This window comes from Sciurus carolinensis, chromosome 4, assembly GCF_902686445.1.
Source record: "Sciurus carolinensis chromosome 4, mSciCar1.2, whole genome shotgun sequence".
Lineage (NCBI taxonomy): Eukaryota > Metazoa > Chordata > Mammalia > Rodentia > Sciuridae > Sciurus > Sciurus carolinensis.
In genome coordinates this window covers 132,808,271-132,820,062 of record NC_062216.1, presented here as the reverse complement: position 1 = coordinate 132,820,062, position 11,792 = coordinate 132,808,271, and positions in this window count along the sequence as shown.

Genomic DNA, 11,792 nt, shown 5'->3' with positions numbered 1-11,792 from the left:
TAATTCTACCATATTTCTCCTTCTCTTTTCTCCATAGGCTTTCTAATTTCAGACTGGGCATAGGGAAGTGAACTGAAGTGTGGAACATTTGCTTTTTAGGCCATTATTCATTCTCATTATTTTCAGCCATGGTATGCCTTATCCTGTGTGTACCATAGTATCTGCAGTCACTACTCCTGCTACATATTCATTTTTATTTGCAGAAAACTTTTACATATGATACCAAGAATTCCCATGTGCCTCACACCTAGTTTTCTCTATTATTCACATTTATATTAGTATGGTGCATTTGTAAAGCTCACACATTATTATCAACTGCTATTTATCCTTTCATCAGATTTCAGTAGTTTTCCCCTGAAAGTTTATTTAGAATTATCTTGCTTTTTATTGTCCATCAGGAATCCATAGTTTCCTCTGAACTCTGATAATTTTTCACACTTTCCTCTTTTAGATGACCTTGCCTGTTGTGAAGCGTGCTGATCAGGTATTTTGGAGAATGTGTCTCATTCAGGATTTATGTGATAAGGTTTTATGGTTAGGCAAGAGATATACATTTTGGGGAAGAAGATCATAGCATAGCATGTGAAAGGTGCATGCTATCAACATGATTATATAATATTGATCAGTTATGAGTTACCAGGTTTCTCCACTGTACACTTTTCCCCCAGACACACATTTTTTCATAGTTTTTCTTTGTAACTAAGTCCCTAAGCCCATATAATAGATGGGGAGTTACATTTCACTTGAGAAGGAAATCTTTCCCTCCTTCCTTCTCTCCTTCTCTCCTTCTTTCCTTCCTTTCTTCCTTTTTCCTTTCTTCCTTTCTTCCCATGAATATTTACTTTATGCTTTATAGTCTGATATAGTACTATGTTATTTATTTATTTATTTATTTATGCTTCGAGTGATCCATCTTTGGCTGTTAGGAGATCTTTCAGTCTCCTTTTGACTTGACTTGATCATTTTGCTTTCTAAGTACTTACTGGTATAGCAAGATACTCCAGGTTTCTGTATATAATCCCTGTCAAAGTTTTAGACTCAGTCTGGTATGAAGGAATCTTAGCTCCTTTTATAGAAGAATAGTTTAAAAATCAAGTTCTAAGCTCTGGATGCTCACAGTCCTTGAGATGTCATTGGTTTCAACCCTGATTGTGAAGAGTGCTAGGATATATATGTATGTGTGTCAATTCAAGCATAAACAGATATCTGTGCTCATTTCTTTGTCTATCCTTCAGTACCTCTATTAACCTAAGCACCAGTTTATGCTAATTTTTTTATAACATACTCCAGAGCCAGTTGACTCATTCTAGCATTTCTCCCTGGCTTATCTATAGTTTTCCAGTAATCAAAACCAAGCTCACACCATACTCTGTCCATTTACTTGTTTATTCAATTTCAACATACAAGTATAATGATTTCAGAATTTTGAAACTGGGTCCTTAAAAACAACTTTACCATGTAGGAAAACACTTATTTACATTATCTTTTTTGTCCTAAAGTACTATCTTTACCAAAATTATTTTGGTCAGCACCTCTTTTAGTCCATATCCTACAGTTTTATCATATCACACACTTAAAATCTTTAGGTTTTTTTTATCATGATCTTTATTCCATTCTGAAAGAGAGGTTGATGTGATGAGGTAAGCTTGCCAAACATATATAACCCAGAGTGAACCCTTGTAGACATTTTGGGGCTCCTCTGTTCAATTTTCTTCTTTCCAGGAACCTGCCATGAAAATCCCATCTACTTCTGCAATATAGAATTCTTTTCTCTAGTTTTACAGTTCAGTCATACCATTGATTTGCTTCAGATCAATTTCCCTAAGAAAGGTAAGTATCCCTAACCAGATCACTGTTATATGCCTTCTAGTAAGGATTATAGTCTTGCTTTGCCTAAATTTACATGCATAAAGAATCACCTCATATATCATTTCCAACTTCATATTTGTGGAAAGGCAAGTCACGTATCAGTTATTATTGATGGTTGGGAACTGAACCACCACATAAAGAGATTTATTATTATTATTTTAATACTGAAAATTTTTGAATAGTTAAAAGTAAAATTTGAATCACTATTAATTTATCTCTCTAAAATTTTATATCCACCAATATTTCTTGACACATTAATGACCCATTCTTGGAATATTATTATGCTGCTGAAAAATTTTTTTAAAAAACTATGGTTTACAGTATAAGATTTATGACCAAATTTGTTGAAAATTTGTTCTTGATATTCTAAGCCAATTCTTCTTGAGTCCTGAAATACAATGCAAGATGCACTCTCTGTATATTATTTACTTTAAACAGGAAAAAATGCTACTATGAAAGTAATCTTAGTATATGTCATGCAAATTTTCATTTCTATTATCTTACTACTTAAGGGAAATTTAGCACAAGAAGAAAGAAACCTCATGATTCTTCAAATATAGAAACTACAAAAAAAGATTAGGAAAGAAGTTAGAATTTTAAAAAGTGTTACCTTTTTTGAAGTTAAAGCGTTACCCTATAGCAAAGACCATACTGGTTGCAGGCAAAAAAGAGCATCTGGCAACTGTGATGAATCTCCTTGTCAATTTCAGTTTGTGTTGTGTAATTATTTCTGAAAACAGAGTAGATTCTGGAATTCTGGACAGTAGATTCTAGAATTTCGTGTTGATAGCCTGTTCAAAATATGACTTTCTAATGTCAATTTGAAGAAATAAACCATTATGGTTAATAGTTCTATGTATCTATGTAAAATATATCTCACCACTTCTTTATAAATTCATCTGTTGAAGGGCATCTAGGTTGGTTTCATAGTTTAGCTAATGTTTATTGAGCTCCTATAAACACTGATATGACTATGTCACTGTAGTATGCTGATTTTATATCTTTTGGATATAAACTGAGGAGTGGGATAGTTGGGTCAAACTGTGGTTCTATTCATTATTTTTAGAGGAATCTCCATATTGATTTCCAGAGTGGTTGCACCAATTTGCAGTCCCGCCAGTAATGCATGAGTTTACTTTTTTCCCCTACACCCTCAGCAAGATTTATTATTGCTTGTATTCTTGATAATTGCTATACTGACTGGAGTGAGATAAAGTCTCAATGTAGTTTTAATTTGCATTTTCTTGATTGCTAAAGATGGAGTATTACTCAGTCCCAAAGAAGAATGACTTTATGACATTTGCAAGGAAATAGATGGACCTGGAGACTATCATGCTAAATGAAATAAGCCAGTCCTTCAAAACCAAAGATTGAATGTTTTTGCTTATATGCAGAAGTTAACCCATGATAAATGGGGAAAGAGGAAGAATAGTTAGTAGATTAGACAAGGGAATAAAGGTAAGGGAGAGGGACTAGGAAAAGGCAAGACAGTGGAATGAATTCAAAATAATTTTCCTATGTGCTTACATGAGTACACCATAGTGAATCCCATCATCACATACATCCATAACAATGGGGTTCTAAATAGAAAAATATGTATTTCATGCTTGTACAATTATATCAAAATTAATTGTACTGTCATGTATATCCAAAAAGAACCAATAACAAGAGAAATAAACCATTATCATATCATACAATGAAAGGAAATAAAATACCTAATGTTCACATATTGCACATCTGAATTTACCATATGTTCTAGTTTACAAAGTGATATTAACTTTATGTGATTTATTTATTTATTTATTTTGGATTGAACTCAGAGACACTTAATCACAGAGCCACATATCAAGCCATTTTTTTTTTTCTTACTTTGAGACGGAGCCTTGCTAAATTGTTGAGGCCAGCTTTGAACTTGTGATCCTCCTGCCTCATCCCTTGAGTCACTGGGATTACAGGTGTGTGTCACCATGCCTGGCTACCTTTTTTTATTAAAAATATTTTGGTTCATTATAATTATACAAAATAGTTGGATTTGTTACAACATATTCACATATGCCTACAATCTAATTTTATGTTCTGATAATTATGTTTTTATTAAAACATTATATGATTCATTTTGACATATTCATAATGCACATAACAGTTTGCTCCATTTCAATCCCTAATACTTCTTCTTTGTCTTGCCTCCCCTGACCCCTTTCCTGTAATCTATGTGTCTTCTACTTATGTATTTTTAATTGGTACATTAGAGTTATAGATAAACATCCTGTGATCTGGTCATAAATGCACACAGTGTAATTTGATCAACTTCATTCCCCAGTTCTTCCCCTTTATCTAACTGCCTTACCCCTGATTCCCTGTCTCTGCTCTAATAATACTCCTTCTAGTTTTTAAATCTCTCCCCTCTTTGTTTCTTTTTTCTCTCTAGCTTCCATACATGAGAGAACACATCTAATCCTTGACATTCTGAGTCTGCCTTATTTCAATGAGAATGTTCTGCAGCTCTATCCATTTAACAGCAAATGACATAATTCTGTTCTTCTGTATGACTGAGAACTCCATGGTGTATCTACCACATTTTCTTTATCCATTCATCTACTGATAAGTACTCAGTCTGGTTCCATGACTTGGCTATTGTAAATTGTGCTGCTATGAACATTGGTATGGACATATCATCAAGTATGCTGCTGTTAGTTTTTTTGAATAAATACCAAGGAGTGGGATAGCTGGTTCATATTGTGGTTCCATTTCTTCTCTTTTTAGAAATCTCCACACTGCTTTTCAAAGCAGTTGCCTGAATTTGCAGTCTCATCAACAAAGTATAAGTGTATCTTTCCCCCACAATATTGTCAGTATCATTATTGTTATTGATGATTGAAATCTCACTGTAGTTTGATTTGCCTCTCTCTGATTACTAAGGATATTGAACATTCTCCTTTTGAGAAATGTCTGTTTAGTTTTTTGCCCATTTATTAAGTAGGTTTTTAGTATTTTTTGGTCTTTAGTTTTTTGAATTCTTTATATATTCTGGCTATTAATCCCCTTTTGGAAAAGTAGAAGACAAATATTTTCTCCCATTTTGTAGACTCTCTTCACACTTTTAATTATTTCCTTTGCTATGCAGAAGTTTCTTAGTCTAAATCTATCCTACTTACTGATTCTTGATTTTATTTATTGAATTTTAGGTGTCCTATTAAGGAAGGTGTTGTGTGTACCAATATGTTGGAATACTGTCCCTATGTTTTCTTCTAGTAGTTCTATGGTTTCTGGTATAGTCCCTATGTGTTAAATCACTTTGAGTTGATTTTTTTTTTCAGAATAATAAGTAGGGATCTAGTTTTATTTTCCTACATATGGATATCAAGTTTTCTCAGCTCCATTTGTTAAAAGGCTACCTTTTCTCCAAAATATGCTTTCAGCATCTTGGTCAAGGAGCAGATGGCAGTATGCATTCTCTTGTATATGTGTCTTCTAGTCTATTCCATTGGTCTTCATGTCTTTTTATGCCAATACCATGTTGTTTCTGTCACTGTAGTTGTTAGTATAATTTAAAATTAGGTACCATAATGCCTCTAAACACATTTTTGGTGCTCAAGGTTGCTTTAGATACTCTGGGTCTTTTATTTTCATAATTTTTTATAGAGGCAACAGGATGCCAGACTTTCAAATAAGATAGTCTCCCTGCTATAATATTACTAGGATTTTGAGAAGATAAAGATACATAGGTCATCAGAATCTTACAATAAACTAGGTTTTATTTTTGCTTCTGTTACAAAGCTACTTCAAAGAGCAGTGTATAATATGTTCACTATTGAGAACATTTTTATGAGGTTCCACAAGTCACTGCAGTTCATTGCATTTTGAATAAAATAAAATTTATCATAATCTAATTATTATATATGACCTTATATTGTACTTTTAATACTTTATATGATAGTATTAAGGAATAGATTAACTAAGTAAGCTCATTTATTAAAATAAGACTGCCTACTTATGTAAAGGGAAATCAAGCTAACAAAATAATATTCACAAATGGATTATCGTGTTTAATTGTGAAGAAAGAAAAAGTAAAAGCATTTTATAAATGATGAACCTCGTATTGTGACCATTACATATTTATTAAAATCTACTACATCTCTTGAGTTGAAATGTACTGATACTAGAATATATTTATTCATCCTTTTCACTAAGAAATCAGGGCTACATAGTTCTGGGATATTATGGTATTTTGGTAATGTAAGGCTTCATTTTTGTCTATGGGCCTGCCTGCCATTATTTGTGGGTAGTTTTTATCTTTGTAGAAATGGAGTTGATGTTGATCCTCCACTTCCAGATTTTGCATTTGCTTTTCAAGCAGGAAGAAGAGTGAAAAGTGATAGAGGTGATGACTAATGTGCCATTCCATCCCATCACCTAGCTTCCCCAGAAGAAACTCCACCCAAATACAAAGGTTATGTTTGTGCTTCACAGCTAAAAGTGAGTCACATGATTACCTCTAAAGGCAGGAAAGTGGGGAAAGATAAGTACTGACTTTTTCCACCTACTTAGAAAAAGGCAAGAGAGAAAGGACTTGTGTCTAGTGTTGGAATAACGAGTTCACAATATCCTCTATCACTGTTATGAGCTATCCACACTCTATCAACTTCTTAAGTTTGAGTCGCCCAATTTCACATCTGGTAGAATAGTATCTATTATGGAGAAATTCATTTGATGGGAGAATATCTTTTTGGAGAAGATAAATCTATTTGGGGGATGGGTAATTTGCATCCAGATGACAAAGAAAGGGGACCAGACTATTTTGTATGAGAGAAAGTTTTTCATTTCTTAGTGAAGAAGTGCAGGATACAAATCCTGCAAACTGTGACCTCTTTGTGTGAATCTGCAAAACCTGAATAAAATTACCAAATTTTCAAATGACTTACTGCAATATAGATTTTGGAAAATTGCAGAGGAGATGCATTAGACATCCTTCCTGAGAGTAAGGAAAAGTAGGAAGAGCATGTAAAACATAGGAGTTATAGGAATGCTACTAGAGAAACAAACTTGCTGCGTTCAATTTCTCTTATTAGAGAGATATTTGGACGGTCTCCAACATAGGGGGGTTTCCTGTGAAGTTTGCTTAAAACTCTCAGGGAAGGAAAACCTTCACTGAGATATAGGCTACACACAGAGGACCTAAAAAGCAATTAGCAAGTCAGAATATTGGCAGAAATTAATGCGTGAGTCAATATAGTCATTCTTTGTGTGTGTGTGGGGGGGGTGGTGCTTAGGAAATGAACCCTTGTACATGCTGTGCAAGTGCCGTAACACTGATCTGCATCCCCAGCCCAAGTTTTCTTTTCTTTCTTTGTGGTAAAATTGTGAATTCCTACATACACTCTACTTACAGTGGCTACATAATATTTAAGGTATGTTTATGCCATTAATAATTTAACTGGTTACTTTGTTCATGGACATTAGATATTTATTCTAACTTTTTATAAGAAACTGTACTGTTGTGTGTTATATATGCTTTTTGTATTAATGTGTTTATTCTCCTTAGAAATATAGTCCTATGATGAGGTCACAGAATAAAAAATTATACAGTTTACATTTTGAGAGAAATTGCTAATTTATTTTTCTGCTAACAAATTTTACTTACCATTAAAATATTAGCAATAATGAGCATCTACTGTTATATGTTGACTAATTGGCTTAATATTAGAAGTTTTTATTCTTATTTTTATCCATTTTTATCATATTTCTAAACTAAATCAGTAGGTAATTTTTGAAAACACTGTAATCAGACTTTTAATCTTTGATATGCACATGTATGTTCAAAAGATCTTATTACTTTTTGTTTGCATTTTAGTTTTACTTATTATATGTTTATTATGCCAATCAGAATCTTTCAATTTGAAATCATTATTATACCAGCCTTCTGCTATATTGTTTCTGATTCCATTTCAGAATGTTCACTATTTATTGATGTAAACATGTTCACCAACATTTTCTTCTGATGCGTTGATGGTATCGTTTTCAAATTTTATAAATAAGAAATTTGGCAATAAGCAGTAAAAATCTAGCTTTTTATTTTCTAAATATTAGTCCACTGATTTTATTGGTGTTATTAAAAAATTTATTATATCCATCAACATTAAAATTTTCTTCATTGTATATATGATGCCCATGAAAACTTTTGTTGATTTGTGATCTCCTTATTCAGTTCATTTAATATGTATCATGTGTGAACCAAGTAATTACCAGAAGAAGTGGGCACCTGTGTATGAAAAATAATTGAAGTATATTATTCAGAGTATGTTTAATTATAAAAGTAAATTCTATTATATTGCAAGAAGTTTATAACAGTTCAAACCAAGGTCACTTATTCCATCATTGCATTGTAGTCCTGGTAATAATACTATTTAATGTGAGGATTTTTTTTTATTAGGAGTTTAGCAGCAAAGATCTGGTTGAAATGGTTCTCCTATGTGGAGTTTTTTTTTTGTTTGTTTTTTTGTTTTTTGAGAAAGGTGAGAGATTCCAACCATGTCTTTTATGAATCTGACATGCAGTCTTGAAAAAAATCTGTGATATGAAGTTTTTGCTTTCATCCCCAAAAGCAGGACTCTGTTTTCTGCAGTTATGCATTCCTCAGGACTGTCACAGCATAGCTGGGAACATTCTTTCTTACTCAGTATTATGGTTTGAATCTTAAATCTCCCTCCTGGGAGGTGGTGGAACCTTTAGGAAGTGGGGCCTAATGGAAGGAAAGTAGGCCATTGGGAGTGTGCCTTGAAAGGAATTTGGGACCCCACAGACCTGTAACAATGTGAAAGACTGGAATACTCTTATACTATTGGTGAGCTCTTTAATTATACATCTGTTCTGCAAAGTATTTTTCCAATTTAATTTAAAATGTTAAATACAAACTTCCCACAGAGCTCAATACTTTGAGTCCTAGAGCTTTCCTCAAAAAAAATGAAATAATTCATCCATACAGACTTGAATGTGAATATTCATGGAAATATTGTTCTGTGATAATAAAAATTTCAAACACAATAAATGTCTATTAACTAGGAAATGGGTAACTAAAAGTTGTATATCCATACTGTATGTTGTTTCCTTGTTATGTTGTTTTCCTGCAGATTTTATAATATAATTTATTTTGTGTTTATTCATTTTTGTAAGGGATATATACGCCTTTAGCCTCTGCATAATACAAATATAGCTCCTTAATTCTCCCTCCTTATATATATTTAGTTGGTTATCCTTAAATCTTCATTTAAGCAGGCTTAATTGTTTACTTTTATTTTAATTTTGATGGCATCTCTTAAGATGGCAGACAGAAAATTTGCCTTATCATGCTGCAACCTGAGAGTTTTTCTTCTTAACTATTTCTGTTTTTCTTGAATTCCTGTTGTAAGTACTTGCTTTGGGGCTTGTTCTCTTCTTTAGCAGACTTTTTCTTTGGTATGGGTTTTTCCAAAGTAGCAGGTGATGGATTCTATGTTGAGAAGCTGAGTTAAAGTTTGACCCTTTGGCTCATTGGGTTAGTTTATATTTCCCGCCTTCTTATTATTCTTAACTAAAGCTGAGGATTTTGTTTTCTTCTAATTTTACTTTTCCTGTAAAGAATACCGGATACAGGAAAAAATGATGCTGTTTGGTGAAAACTTATTATTCAATCACTGCTTCCCCTTTTCATTAGAGGGAGTAGAACTTCCTAGAAAATAAGAAACTCCCATGCCTCTTATCACTATTTCAAGCTATACCTGTTAGTGCACTGTGCTTGAGAGGAAGAATATTTTATGTTGATTCCTGATATCCTTTTTTATTTTGGTCAATAATATACTATTTTTGTCTTGATATTCTTGCATTGTTTTGAGATTATCTTTCCCTCTTTTTCTTCTTGAATTCTTTGTCTCTCTCTTTTCTTAGAGTTTCTGTTCTTACCTTGGTAGAATAACCTAGTTATTTCCCTTAGGAAACTGTGTCACTTTACGAGAAAAGACTTGACTTCCAAGTAGATTTCAAGAATGACAAAACCTCTAAGAAATAAACTCTCTGGGTCCTGGTGTATTTCATCACATTAAAACATTGTTGACTGCAACTACAGAGCCAAGGATCAAAAGGACATTACAGCACAGCAAAAACTGTCAGTTATCAAAGGATCAACAGCTCTCTGTAGAAACTAGAAGAAATGTTCTTTATATTTTAACCTATTACTTTCTTCTAAATGTGTATTGTAAGAGCAAATATAAGGTACTTTGAAGGAAGCAAGACAAACCCAAATGAGTGAGGTATGATGAATTCCAAGGAAGAAATATCTAAAATGATAAGCAAGTATTGAAGAAAAGTGGAGGTAGTGTCTAAAAAATTACCTAAAATCCTTCCCTATGAATATTTATTTAACATCAGCCACACTCTATAAAATATTAAAATTGTGTCTACTATCTTTGTTACATTAAAGGTAAGCCTGATTTAAGGTTTATGAAAATAATGAACAAGAAATGTGCTTTTTTGTCAATTTCACTTATTCTGCTCTGTTGATCATTAAACCGGCTATGACTGCTCTTTTAGGTCAGTCTGGAAGGGAAGAAATTTTGTGAAATCAAGTCATTTTATTTTCCTGGCCTACTACCTCAAATATAATAAATTTTAGGAAATAACATTAAATTGAAGAAAAGTTTAATTTCTGCTTGTTATCTTCTAGTCAGAAAAACCTTTGCTATATAACCTGTGTCAGGAAGTTTCTTACACTCACATTCTCTGCCTAGCACTATAAAACCTTCCTTTGGAACACTATTTAACTCATGAATTTCACTGATTTCATTCATCTGTTTAATGCAGTGATTTATTTACTGTTGCTATCATTGTAAACTAGAGTTTGAGGTCCTGGGATCACTTAGGTCGCATTCCTCTTTTATCTGAAGTTGTTCATCTTTCTTGCTGTCTGTTTGCAATGAGGTTTATTGAATAAAGAAAAGAGAGTAGAATTCCATCCTCTATTCTTGTAAACACATAAAAAAGTATCCAAATTCTAAATGGATAACAGGAGAGTAAATGTGGTTCAGCAGGTATTTGTCATTTTTTACCACCTCTAGAATGCATTGTTCTTTTCCAGATAAACACCAAATTTTCCTCATGTTTATTTCTTCTCTGTTATGACCTAGGAGAGGCTGTCAGTGAATATTCCCTGTCCTGGCACAAGAAGGAGGGAGACACAAGAATAGAGAAAGACAAAGTAAGTGCACATGAAGAAGTCAATTAGTTCTAGCCACCTGGAAGCCTGAGGCTGTTTTCTGGAATATATTTCTTAAAATGCAGCTTTGATTTTATGAACTAGGTCCATGTCCTCCCAATAAATTTCTTTCTGGCTAAGTTAGGCAGAGTATATTTCTATTGCTTACAACAAAATTACCTCAATTTATCTACATGGAGATGTAGTTAGTCTTAATAAAATACAAAGAAAAGTAACTTCATTTATCAATAGTTTGACTACAAAGCTGGAGAGGAATTGAGAAGGGGGAAATTTAGAATAAAGAATGTGAATAATATTTGAGCTTTAATGGAGTCAGATAGTCAAAGCATTACTTAATTTTTTCTTATTGGTATAATCCCAAAGATTAAATTATGCTCACATTCATTGTAAATATTAAGATGTAGTTTCTTATAAGACTCATTATTTTTAATTAAATTAATAACAATATCACCTCCCTTGTAGGTTTGTTGAGAGAATGAAAAGAGATCATGTGGAACACATAAATTGGTGAATTTTTAAAAAACTGCTTAGTATTTACTGAGGGGAGGTGATATTTCTGGCCCTACCTCTATACTGTCACAGCCTTTTCTCTCATTTAGCTTCCAAGTTTCTCCTTTTAAGAGGGATTGCTATTTGGTACATCAGAGCACCGTAGTTACTCTGTAGAGAGAGGTCCCTG